Source organism: Jaculus jaculus, chromosome 5, assembly GCF_020740685.1.
Source record: "Jaculus jaculus isolate mJacJac1 chromosome 5, mJacJac1.mat.Y.cur, whole genome shotgun sequence".
Classification (NCBI taxonomy): domain Eukaryota; kingdom Metazoa; phylum Chordata; class Mammalia; order Rodentia; family Dipodidae; genus Jaculus; species Jaculus jaculus.
The window spans coordinates 17779108-17790756 of NC_059106.1; the positions used below are offsets into that span (position 1 = coordinate 17779108).

General features: G+C 40.8%; 1 protein-coding gene across 5 annotated transcripts in view; it reads left to right on the top strand.

Moving 5' to 3' along the window:
* Nckap5 (NCK associated protein 5) overlaps window positions 1-11649 on the top strand; it is a 1019391-nt gene that overhangs the window by 981680 nt on the left and 26062 nt on the right. The window lies entirely within an intron of this gene.

Consider the following 11649-nt stretch of genomic DNA (forward strand, 5'->3'; position numbering starts at 1 on the left):
TGGGTTCTGTTCTTTCCATTTCTCCAAGGTATCTCTCTATTATATGAGCCAGGTAGGTGTCTGTCATTCTCTCTCTACTGCTGGGAGAATAACCAGTGGCCTTTACTACTTAGAGAAGAGATTTCTTCCTTCACTGTAAGCATAGATTTGACTGGCATGGGTTTATAAATCTATTCACAACTGATCACTATATAGTAAATTTTTTAGTCCCCCAAATGTGTATATATTGAGACTTAATCCCTAATGTAATGATAGTTGGAAGTGTGATATTTGAGAAGTGGTTAGGTTTTGAGAGTAGAACCCATATGAATGAGATTGGTGTCTCTTCAGAAAAGACTCTGTAGCAATGTGTAGACTACTTGGTTGGTAAACTGCTTGCCTTACAAACAAGTGAATCTGAGATTATCCCCAAACCCCATGTAAAAAATTAAAAAATGGCAGGCATGTACTTATAATCCTAGCATTGGGGAGATGGAAACAGGAGGATCCCTAGGAATCACTATCCAGCCAGTCTAACATAATTGGAGATACCGAAGCCGGTGAGAAACCTTGTCTCAGAAAAGGTAGATGGCACCAGAGGAACAACACCCATAGTTGTCCTGCGGTCTCCCATGCAAAATATACCTGCACACACACAAGAACACAGATGCATGCACACATGACCCCAGGGAGCTCAATTGTTTGACCCCTCCCAGCTTTTCCCCTTTGAAGGTACAGAGAGAAGATAGCCTCTATGAAACAAGAAGCAAGGAGGGTGTTATCCCCAGACTTACAATCTTCTGGCACCTTGATTTTGTATGTCCTAGCCTCCAAAATTTCAAAATATGTATGCAAAAGCTCCATATTTTAGGAGTAAGGTACTAGCCAAAAAGGACCAAAACTATGACTATTCTGGGGTTGGAGAGAGATAATGGCTGAGCTCAATCTTCACACAGTTTTTTTTAAACATTTTTAAAAATTCAATTATTTATTTATTTACTTATTGGCCTACATAGATTTAGATATCATTTGTTCTTGCATTTTTAAGAACAATTAGTAACTTTCATGATCCAACAGGGACTCTGTAAGGAGCCAAATAACAGTTCACTTGATTTTAGGAAAGGTATTAAAATAAGGAGTTGGTCATTCAGTGTTCATCAGGCCAGATGGTATGTTTCACTGAGTCTCTAGCTCACTCACTTGTTTAGGTACCCTCCCTAAGCAAGAACAGAATGTTAAACCATTTATATCCATAGCTCACCAGGTGTATTCCCCTGGCAATGTGCAGGGAGAAATTCTAGCTGTAAGTAGAAACCTGGGCCTAAATCCAGCATTTTCAATTTTTACTAGGTAATTGAATTTGCATTTATTTTTGAAAGCAAAAAAAAAAAAATGTGGAGACTAAATTTTTAAATAGAATTTAGGATCAAGTATGCAGTTGCAAGAGAATGTTGCTTACAGTCTTTCCATCACCTGTGGAGGGAACCAATCCAGGGGACAGGGCCTTAACATACCAACAGAAGTCACCACTACTACCCTAGTGTGGATATCAAAAGAAATGTCACATGAGACATCAGGCCGCATGGTTTCCTGACACACTCAATGTAACTTCATTTCCTTTCTGATTACTTTTCCTTTTAAAATGAAGTCTTTTTATTTAACAAAATTAATGAAATGGCAGTTTCAAATGGGAGTAAATGCATATAACACACATATACACACATACACTAAGGAATCCCATTTCTCTGTTTCATTTAAAAAAAGTCAAGACAGAAAAAAGCCACAACATTTGTCTTTCTTCTCCCCATCACTTTTCAAAAAATTCTCATGAGTAAAAAGTTATAATTCCTGGAAGCTTATTGTCACAAAGTGGGTCCAATTAAGGGTAAGTGTTATAATGATAACCTATGCTCATTTTCTGTGGCTATTGTAATAAACTATCAGACTGTGGGAGGCATTCAAGCAAAAGCAAAGGTATTACCATGTGTGGATGCTGGATGTTTAAAAACAGTGAGTCTGTATGGTGGCCAGAAGTCTCTGGTGACCCTTGGCTTGCAGCTGTACAACTCCAGTCTCTTCCCTCCATGGCACTGTTTTCACAGAATATCCCCCCTGTGTGTGAATTTCATAATAGAATTTCTCTTGGAGATCCCTAGTTCTTTGTGTCCTGTCCTTTTTCCATAATGAGGTCAGGGATATTGCATGGAGACCTATCCCTACTCTGACATAATCCATTTAAACTAACATCTTTGTGCATGTACATGTGTGGGGGATACATGTTTGTGTGTGCATGCACATTTATGCATACTTGTGTAGAGTCCAGAGAAAATCATTGGGTGCTGTTCCTCAGATACCCTCCACCTTTTTTTTTTTTTTTCCAGAGGTAGGATCTCACTCTAGCTCAGGCTGAACTGGAATTCACTATGTATTCTCAGGGTGGCCTCGAATTTACAGTGATCCTCCTACCTCTGCCTCCCAAGTACTAGGATTAAAGGCATGCACCACCACACCCGGCGCCCTCCACCTTTTTAGAAACAGAGTATTTAACTTGTCTGGAATGCTTCATATAGTCTAACCCAGACAGTCAGAAAGCCCAGGGTTCCATCTGTCTCTACCTCCCCATTCCAGGAATTACAGGTATGTGACATTGGGCCTGAAATTTTTAAGTGTATTCCATGGATTGAACTAAGGTCTCATGCTTGCCCTTTAACTTACATCTTAAGTATATCTATCTACAATGACCCTATTTCAAAATTAAGTCACTAATATGAGAGGATAAGCCTTCAACATGAGTTTTGAAAGGACCCAGTGGAACTTATAAAATCACTCCAGCCCTAAGAGCAACATATGATAGAACAGGGGAATTAATAACAGTTTTTATTTCAGGAGGAAGACAACAGTTTTGAAATTATAAGGTTTTGGAATCTGTCACAATTATATGTCTTTAACAATTGACCATTCTTTGTTGTAACCTATGTCCAAAAGAAGCAGATGGATAACCCTGGATAGTTAATACATATTTTTCTGACTTGGGTAATCAAAACAAGCAAACCAAAGGGATTTACCCTTGAGCTTTTTGACCCACATTAGTACATTTGGTGAATTTCAAGTAGTATTTTCACATCATCTGCAAATGTGCCAAATTAAGTTACTGTGTCAGTCACTTTCTTGTTGCTGTGAACAAACACTTAGCCAGAGGCAATTTAAGAAAGAAAGAGGTTTATTTTGACTTACAGTTCCAAGAGGATTATTTCCATCATGGCAGGGAAGGAAAGGCAGGTGAGCAGAGATCACATTGCAGCCAAAGTCAGGAAGCAGAGAGCAAACAGGAAGTGGATTGGGCTATAAAACCTCCAGGCTTTCCCCAATGTCCCAGTTCCTCCAGGAAAACTCTACCTCCTAACATTCCACAGCCTTCCCAAACAATGCAAGATGGGGACCAAGTGGTCAAACATGCTGGACTATAGGGGACGTTTTACATTCAAACCAAAGAACAGTGCCTGAACGGGGGTAACAGGAATAATAAAAATGCAGGGAAATAAAGATTTTCTTGCTTATCATTGTCCCTTTCATTAAAGTGAGGTGGAACAACTGAGTATTAATATAGTTGCAATTCCAAATATGTGTATTGACTTAATTAGAAGGATGTTTACATGTTTGTTCTTATTCTAACACTACAACTCATTATTTCTCAGTAACACTTGTTTTTCACAGTGTGATATAAGTTTACCATTTATTATTCATTGACCCAAGACAATTTATACAGTTCATGCTACTTAATAGGCATCATTCAGAGCATTGCAAATAAAGCAAGTTTAAAGAAATACATACAAAGTCCTCTTATTTTTGCAATGAAGATAAAAAACTAGATGTTTATTATTGGTCTCCTTATCAGTGCCTTCCATTCCTATGAATTCAGTCAAACATGGATAGAAATTATTTGAAACATGCATCTGTACTGAAAATGTACAGACTTTTTCTTGTCTTTTTTCTCTGAGACATACATGATAGCAGCTATAACATTTCCATTGTAGTAAGTGGGATAAGTAATCCAGAGGTAACTGAAAGCATATGACAGGATGGTGTAGGTTATAGGAAAATAAAGGCACTGTTTTAGAAGGAACTTGGCATTGTTAGGGTTAATTTGACAGGACCTAGAATCACCTAGGAAGCTAGCATTTGTTAATACCTGTGAGGAATTGTCTTGATTAGGTTACTTGAGTTTGGAAGACCCACCTTACCTATAAAGCACCATCCCATGAGCTGGGTCCTGAACTATATAACAAGGGAGAAAGTGACCTAAACACCAGCATTCATCACTCTGTTTCCTCACTGTGGGCTTAATGTGCTCAGCTGCCTCAAGTCCCTGCCATCATCTCTTCCCTGCCACCATTCTTTCCCGGCCATGACTGTGACATCAAATTTAAGGCAAAATAAACTCTTCCTCTCTTGACCTTCTTATCAGTTATTTTGTTCCAGATATGAGAAAGGTAACTGATACAAGCATTTATTACGTTTGTTGTCTATCTCATGGTGTGGGGAGTCCTGGACGCACTCCCCATGGATAACAGAAGATTGTAATACATTATTCACTAATTATTATTAAGGTTTAAATGAAAAGAAGTGAATATATAGGAAATAATGAATATACTACTTCAGAAAGTGTAACCGGGTAAGATCCTTCTTTCTGAGAAAGGGACACTTAACAAAATTCAGAATCGAGCAATGCATCGAATACATATGTTTGACAGAGGAGTTTATAAGGCAGACAAGACAGGTGCATGTCCCTGAAGTAGATTGACAGAAAAAGGGAAGTCATCATAGAAAAGAATCCAGGAGCCAGTTGTAAAGGACCCTGTGGGTAGGGGTAAGAATGCTGGGTTTCATTCTAAGCAAAGGGGAATCACAGGAGGGATTTGATCATAGAATGGAATGCTCTGATTTCTAGCTCCTAAGGAATGTAAAGAATTCTCACTGTGGAGAATAAACTAACAAGAACTCACATTGGAGCTATAGCTAGGTCTATGACAAACCACTGAAGTTATCCAGGCAAAGAATGATTAGAAGCAGAAAGTGAACTGCAAAGAATGACTGGATTTAGGATATATTTTGAAAAGAGAACAGATGGAGCTTAATGGTCTTATTGGTCAGGGTCTAGCATGGAAGGAAGATACCTCAGGTCTTTCAACAGATTGAATTTCATACAGGGCATTGCTTAATTAAAAAATTGATGAGCCAAGGCACTGAACAGGGAACCCTCATGATCTGGAGCTTAGCAGAAGCAGGAATGCAACCACTTCCCAGATGGAGGGACTGTGATAAAAAATGGCATGAGAGCCCCAAAGCCGGTTCACCCGATGGGAGTTAACCTGTGCAGAAAGGGCTGCCTGGCAGTAGGTGGAGAGCTATGGTGCTGCCAGGAGCATCAGAGGCCAGCGACGGGAAGGAAAACCTTGTGTACTTCTCCCTTCTGCTATCCAGACTTGTGTCATTTCCTCCTGGGAGCTGAGCGTCTTCAGGAGCCAGAAAGAAAGCAAAACTGGGAAACGTAGTTCTGATGGTTCAGAGGAAAGTAAGGGAAAGAATAATGAACCTGAGGCAGGTGGAGGACAGTCATTTGAAAACGTGTGTGTGTGTGTGTGTGTGTGTGTGTGTGTGTGTGTGTGTTGTATAATATGTGTATGTTTGAGTACAGGTATTCACCTGAGCAGAGGACAAAGTCAGGGGTCAGTCCTTGCCTTTGGACTTGTTTGAGGCAGGGTATCTCTTGTTCACCACTGAAGACACCAGACTAGCTGGTCCGAGAGCTGGGATTCCCCTGCCTCCATCTCCCATTTCTTCATAGACACACTAGGATAGAGATGTGTGCTACAGCATCCAAGTTTACATGGGCCTGGGTATCTGAACTCTAGCCCTCACACTTACATGGCAAGCACTTTTATCCACTTAGCTATCTCCCCAAGCTTCATTCAATAAACAGCTATTAGAAAACTCATGGATGGGCTGGAGAGATGGCTTAGCGGTTAAGCGCTTGCCTGTAAAGCCTAAGGACCCCAGTTCAAGGCTCGGTTCCCCAGGTCCCACGTTAGCCAGATGCACAAGGGGGCGCATGCGTCTGGAGTTCGTTTGCAGAGGCTGGAAGCCCTGGCGCACCCATTTCTCTCTCTCTCCCTCTATCTGTCTTTCTCTCTGTGTCTGTCACTCTCAAATAAATAAAGAAAGAAAGAAAGAAAGAAAGAAAGAAAGAAAGAAAGAAAGAAAGAAAGAAAGAAAACTCATGGATATTAGAAGAAATAGAGGTGACTCCAAGTTTCCATAACTCATATTTGTTGCACACAGCAACAAGCAAGTGTCCTTGGTACAGAGAGAGAGAGAGAGAGCAAGCAAGGAAATCAGACAACTGCCATCTCAAACACCAAGAGTAGCCATGTCGAGAAGGATTCTGAGGTGATGTTTTTAAGCTGTGTGCACAGTGTGGATACAGTCAGGCAGTCATGTCAGTACCACAGTGCTTGCTGACACCATGGAAGGGCAGAGTTGCCACATGAGTGCCAGGTATCAGCTGTGTCTATCCTGCAGCAGTGAATGCCACATAGCAAAAGCAGTGTGAGCCATTATTCTCACCTCGACTACTTCATGAAGAGACCTGTTATTTTCTTAACCATGGTGGGAAGAGCTCCTCCAGAAGCCCTTGTGGGGAAAAAAAAAAATAAGGCCATGATAAATCAGAAACTTATGGAGAATTAGTGTTTTCATTTTTCCTCCCCTCACAGGAATTTGAGGAGAACATCTCGGGGTATCAGTTCAACTGAATGGATTATTTCTCTCTCCATTATATTAATGAGGACACAAGGCACCTCGTCAACTATTGCCTTGGACCCTTTCATCATTCCACAACCACTCTGGGAAGTTCCTGCCTTGGGGACAGATTTTGTTTAATTTGGCCTTCTATGAGAAAGTAGATCTAGGGTGAGTGGTTGTGTCCTATCTGCCAAATTAGATGTGTCATCGCCATCACCTTATGATTGTGGCCACACACACTGCTGGTTATTGCCAGTCATGCTTACCAGTTACCAGCCACCGTGATTTATGAAGACATTTTTGGTTTCTTATACTGAAGGGAAGTTTTGGTCCTAGTGGGATTTCAGCTTAAGGGGCTTTGGAAAATCAAGTTGAGATGCTCTGGAGAAGTTAGTTTGTCTCGTGTGTTTGTGTGTGTGTGTGTGTGTGTGTGTGTGTGTGTGTGTGTGTGTGTGTAGCAAGTATGTGCACATGTGTGCATGTATGTGGAGGCCAGAGGTCAGAAGTATTCTCTACCTTATTTTTTTTGTTGTTGTTTTATTTATTTATTTGAGAGAGAGAGAGAGGGAGAGAGGCAGATAGAGAGAATGGACACGCCAGGGACTCCAGCCACTGCAAAGGAACTCTAGATGTATTTGCGACCTTGTGCATCTAGCTTGTGGGTCCTGGAAATCAAATATGGGTCCTTTGGCTTAATGAACATAAAGCTCATTAACTTGGATGAAATATCTACCCAGAAAATCCCAGGGATCCTCCTATCTCCACCATTACAGGCACTTTCCACCATGATTTTATGTGCATGCTGGGGCGTCAGGCTCAGGGCCTCATACTTGCTCAGCAAGCACATAACAGACTGAATTATCTCTCCAAGCCACTGGGAAAGAAGTTTGAAAATGAAGCTAAGTAGGTATTCATCCAAGAGGCAAACCATGAGGTTTCCTGTGTGAACCTCCACACAGAGATTATGGCCCTGCTTCAAATGTGTACTCCAGCTAAGAGCTGTGGTCCTCAGGTCCCTACCGATTATTCCTTTGATTTTTTTGTGTGTGAGAGAACTCTTTTGTCCCCCCAAATGAGAAGCTGATGAAGTATCTTTTGTTTTTAGCAGTGCCTCTGGCTCATATTAATTATCAGTTTAACTAATTCAGGTAGCAATTTATATGGTTATTACCTGAAAATAAAATATTTTACAGTTTTTTTTTAATCTCCAGTAGAATAACAGGTTATTTTATTACTCACATAAGGATTATTTCCTGCTGTTTTCAATATGGTTTTTAATAAATATGTAAATTCTAAAATTAATTTACATCATACATTGGGAGACATGATTTTTGCAATGACAAAAAATGTGATGGATTGTAAGATTATCCCCCTTAACATCATCAGTCATTGTAAATGGAATGTACCAAACTCTCATGACCTCATAGCTTTTCCTTCATCTTATTTTCTGTTTGAGACTCATGTAAAATTGATTATAAAATGGTATACTTCTTGGACCATAATTCATTCACATATTGATTAGACTTTCAGTCATAGTATAGAAAAGGATTTTGATTGTGGTTTGTAGTTATTGAGGGTGGTGAGAGAGAAACCCGATTGCCATTCCTAAGCAGCTATACATGCTAATTACTAATCACATTTTGCCCACATAAAGTGGAACATTCCTCACCATGTTTCATGCCTAGTTGGCTCCCTGCAAGAGGCCTTCATAGTCCCTGACATGCACACCAAAATGCACTCAAGAATTCCTATGAGAAGTCAATCCTACAATTATTTTTAATGTATGTATGTGCATGTATGTCAGGTGCACATGAGTGTGTACATTTGCACATGCAAGCACACATGTGTGTACATCTCTGTGAAGATTAGAGAACAACCTCGGGTATATTTCCTCAGGTGTAATCCACCATTTTCTTTAGCAACAAGGTCACTCACTGGCCTGGTGCTCACCAATTTTGGGCTGGGCTAGCGAGCCAGGAAGTGCAAGGAATTATCCTGACTCCAACTCCACACCATTGGGGTGACAGGCATGCAACACCATGCCCAGGTTTTTGTATGAGTTCTTAGGAGCAACCACACAACCTCCTTCTTCTAAGGCAAACACTTCACCTATGGATCCACCTTCCCAAGCTCTCTTTTTCCTTTGTTAAAAGGAAATGTTCATTACTATTATCTGAAAACATTAGGAGAGAAGGAAAGTAAGGGGAGGAAAGAGTATCCATTTGTAGCAGGCTTGGACTCAAATATCTTCTCTTTGTGTTTTTTTTCTTAATTTTTATTTATTTCATTGAGAGAGAGAGAGTGAGAAAGAAGGGGAGAGAGAGAATGGGCATGCCAGGGCCTACAGCTGCTGCAAATGAAATCCACATGCATGTGCTACCTTGTGCATCTGGTTTATATGGGGAATCAAATCTGTGTCTTTTGGCTTTGCAGGCACATGCCTTAACTGCTAAGCCATCTCTCCATCCTGTAAATATTTTTTGTTGCTGTTTTAATTTTTATTTATTTATTTGTGAGAGACAGAGAGAGGAAGAAGCATATAAAGAGAGAGAGAGAACCAAACACCTTCTCTCTACCCCTTCCTAACAGGAGCAGTCTTAGTACCAGTTTCATGATATGAATTCATCCTTTGGTGACACCCAACACAAATTTATCGTTTGTACATGCATGTATGGCATGTGTGTCTGCATGTCTGTTCATTTGTGAGTGTGTGTGTGTGTGTGTGTGTGTGTGTGTGGTATACATGTATTGTGTGCACATGTGTGTGCATATTTGAAGCCAAAGGACAACGTCGGGCATCATTGTTCAGGGATGCCACCTACCTATTTCTTTTTTAATATATTTACTTATGTATTTGTAGAAAGAGAAGATATAAAAGAATGATTGCATTCACGAGGGCCTCTTACTACTGCAGGTTAACTCCAGATGCATATATCTCTTTTGTGTATCTGGCTTTACATGAGTCTAGGGAAATTCAACCCAGGCCAGCAGGTTTTGTAAGCAAGCACCTTGAATCATCCCCAGCAAACCCCCTCCACCTCTTTTTATTATTACTATGGCTACCACCTGTTATATTACTACTGCTACTATTTTTATTATTATTATCATCATTATTATTGAGACAGTTTATTTAATTGGCCTGGAGCTTACCAATTAGGAAGGACTGGCTGGCCCATTCCAGAGTCACCAGTCACTGCCTTTCCAGACCTGAGGTTATAACAGCACTGTCAGGTTTGGCTTTTTAAGTGGATCCTGGGAATGGAACTTGGGTCCTTATGTATGTCAGGTGAACACTACCAACTGAGACCTCCCGAACTTTGAACACAAATATTTGAGGCACATATTGTTTTTGTTGCCAGTAACTTCTCTCACACTAATCTAAGAAACATTTTCCCAGTCAGTTAAGAGAACTATAGATATACACATGACAGGGAAATCATATTTCTGAAATCCAGGAAAGAGAAACACCAGTCCACTCGTACTTAACCAGGTGAAAATGTGATTTTTCAGAAAGTTTAAAAAAAAAATTCTTTTCACCCGCAAATGTAAGCCAGTTCTGATGGTTAAAAATTCTGATGGTGGGCTGGAGAGATGGCTTAGCGGTTAAGCGCTTGCCTGTGAAGCCTAAGGACCCCGGTTCAAGGCTCAGTTCCCCAGGTCCCACGTTAGCCAGATGCACAAGGGGGCGCACGCATCTGGAGTTCGTTTGCAGAGGCTGGAAGCCCTGGCGCGCCCATTCTCTCTCTCCCTCTATCTGTCTTTCTCTCTGTGTCTGTCGCTCTCAAATAAATAAAAATTAAAAAAAAAAAAAATTCTGATGGTTGAAAACTGACATGAGTCATCTCCTGTCACATGATTCTCTGTGTAGCTGCAGTTTCATCCCAAGCCAAAGGCCTCCCAAGGTGACTAAGGTCATGGGTACTTGGCCCTGTATTTTGGTCATGGGCCCTACCCCAGGCCTCTGTGTGTCTCTTCTGTTTTAAGTACATATGTACTCTTCAACTATATCCCAGTATTTGCAAAAAAACAAAAAGAACTTCATTGCTGAACATTTTGTTCTATTCATAATGAAAATGTATTTGTGTGTGTGTGTGTGTGTTTAATTTGTTTTGTTTCTCCTTCACATAAAACTCACAGACTTTTCAAAAGCATTAATCTCACAGACAGTCTTCCCATTTCGATGTGATCTGACCTCCACTTACTTATGTTTTAATCACTAATTTATTACTGCTAACTTTTCTTCTAGCATATGTGTGTGTGCATGTTCCTGGGTGTGAGCTCACACGTGTCTGTACATGCATGTGAAGGCCAGAGGACAGCTTGGGGCTGAGGCTCAGGCACTGGAGCACTTTCCATCCTGTGAGACGAGAAGGGACGGGACCCATCACTAACCTGGAGCGCCATGTAGGCGTGGCCGGCTGGCTGGCCAGCAAGAGTTACCAATCAGCCTTTCTGCGTCTCCCCAGTGCTGGGATTACTAGTGCCCATCACCATGCTTGCTTTTTGTGACCAAACTCAAGTATTCCTGCTTCTATGTCAAGCACTTTATCTACCAAGCCACCTCCCCAACCTGTACCGTGGAATTCCAAGGAGCTTAATTTATAACATCAGAGATGCCCTTTCAAAGTATTCACGAACTTATTTTAAAAACTAAATTCTCTTTTTACATTAACTCACTGAGGAAGCTATGTCTCCATGTACTGAAAGAGTTTGAAACAAAGGAACCCTAAATTGAGTCCTGGGTGATTAGATAGTAACTATACCTCAGGAGACAAATGGAAATCCCTACCAGAGTGGCCAGCATCTTGTCCCTGGAGCTCAGTAACACTCGGAGACAGAAAAGGATGTTACAGAGGTGAAAGTTCTAGA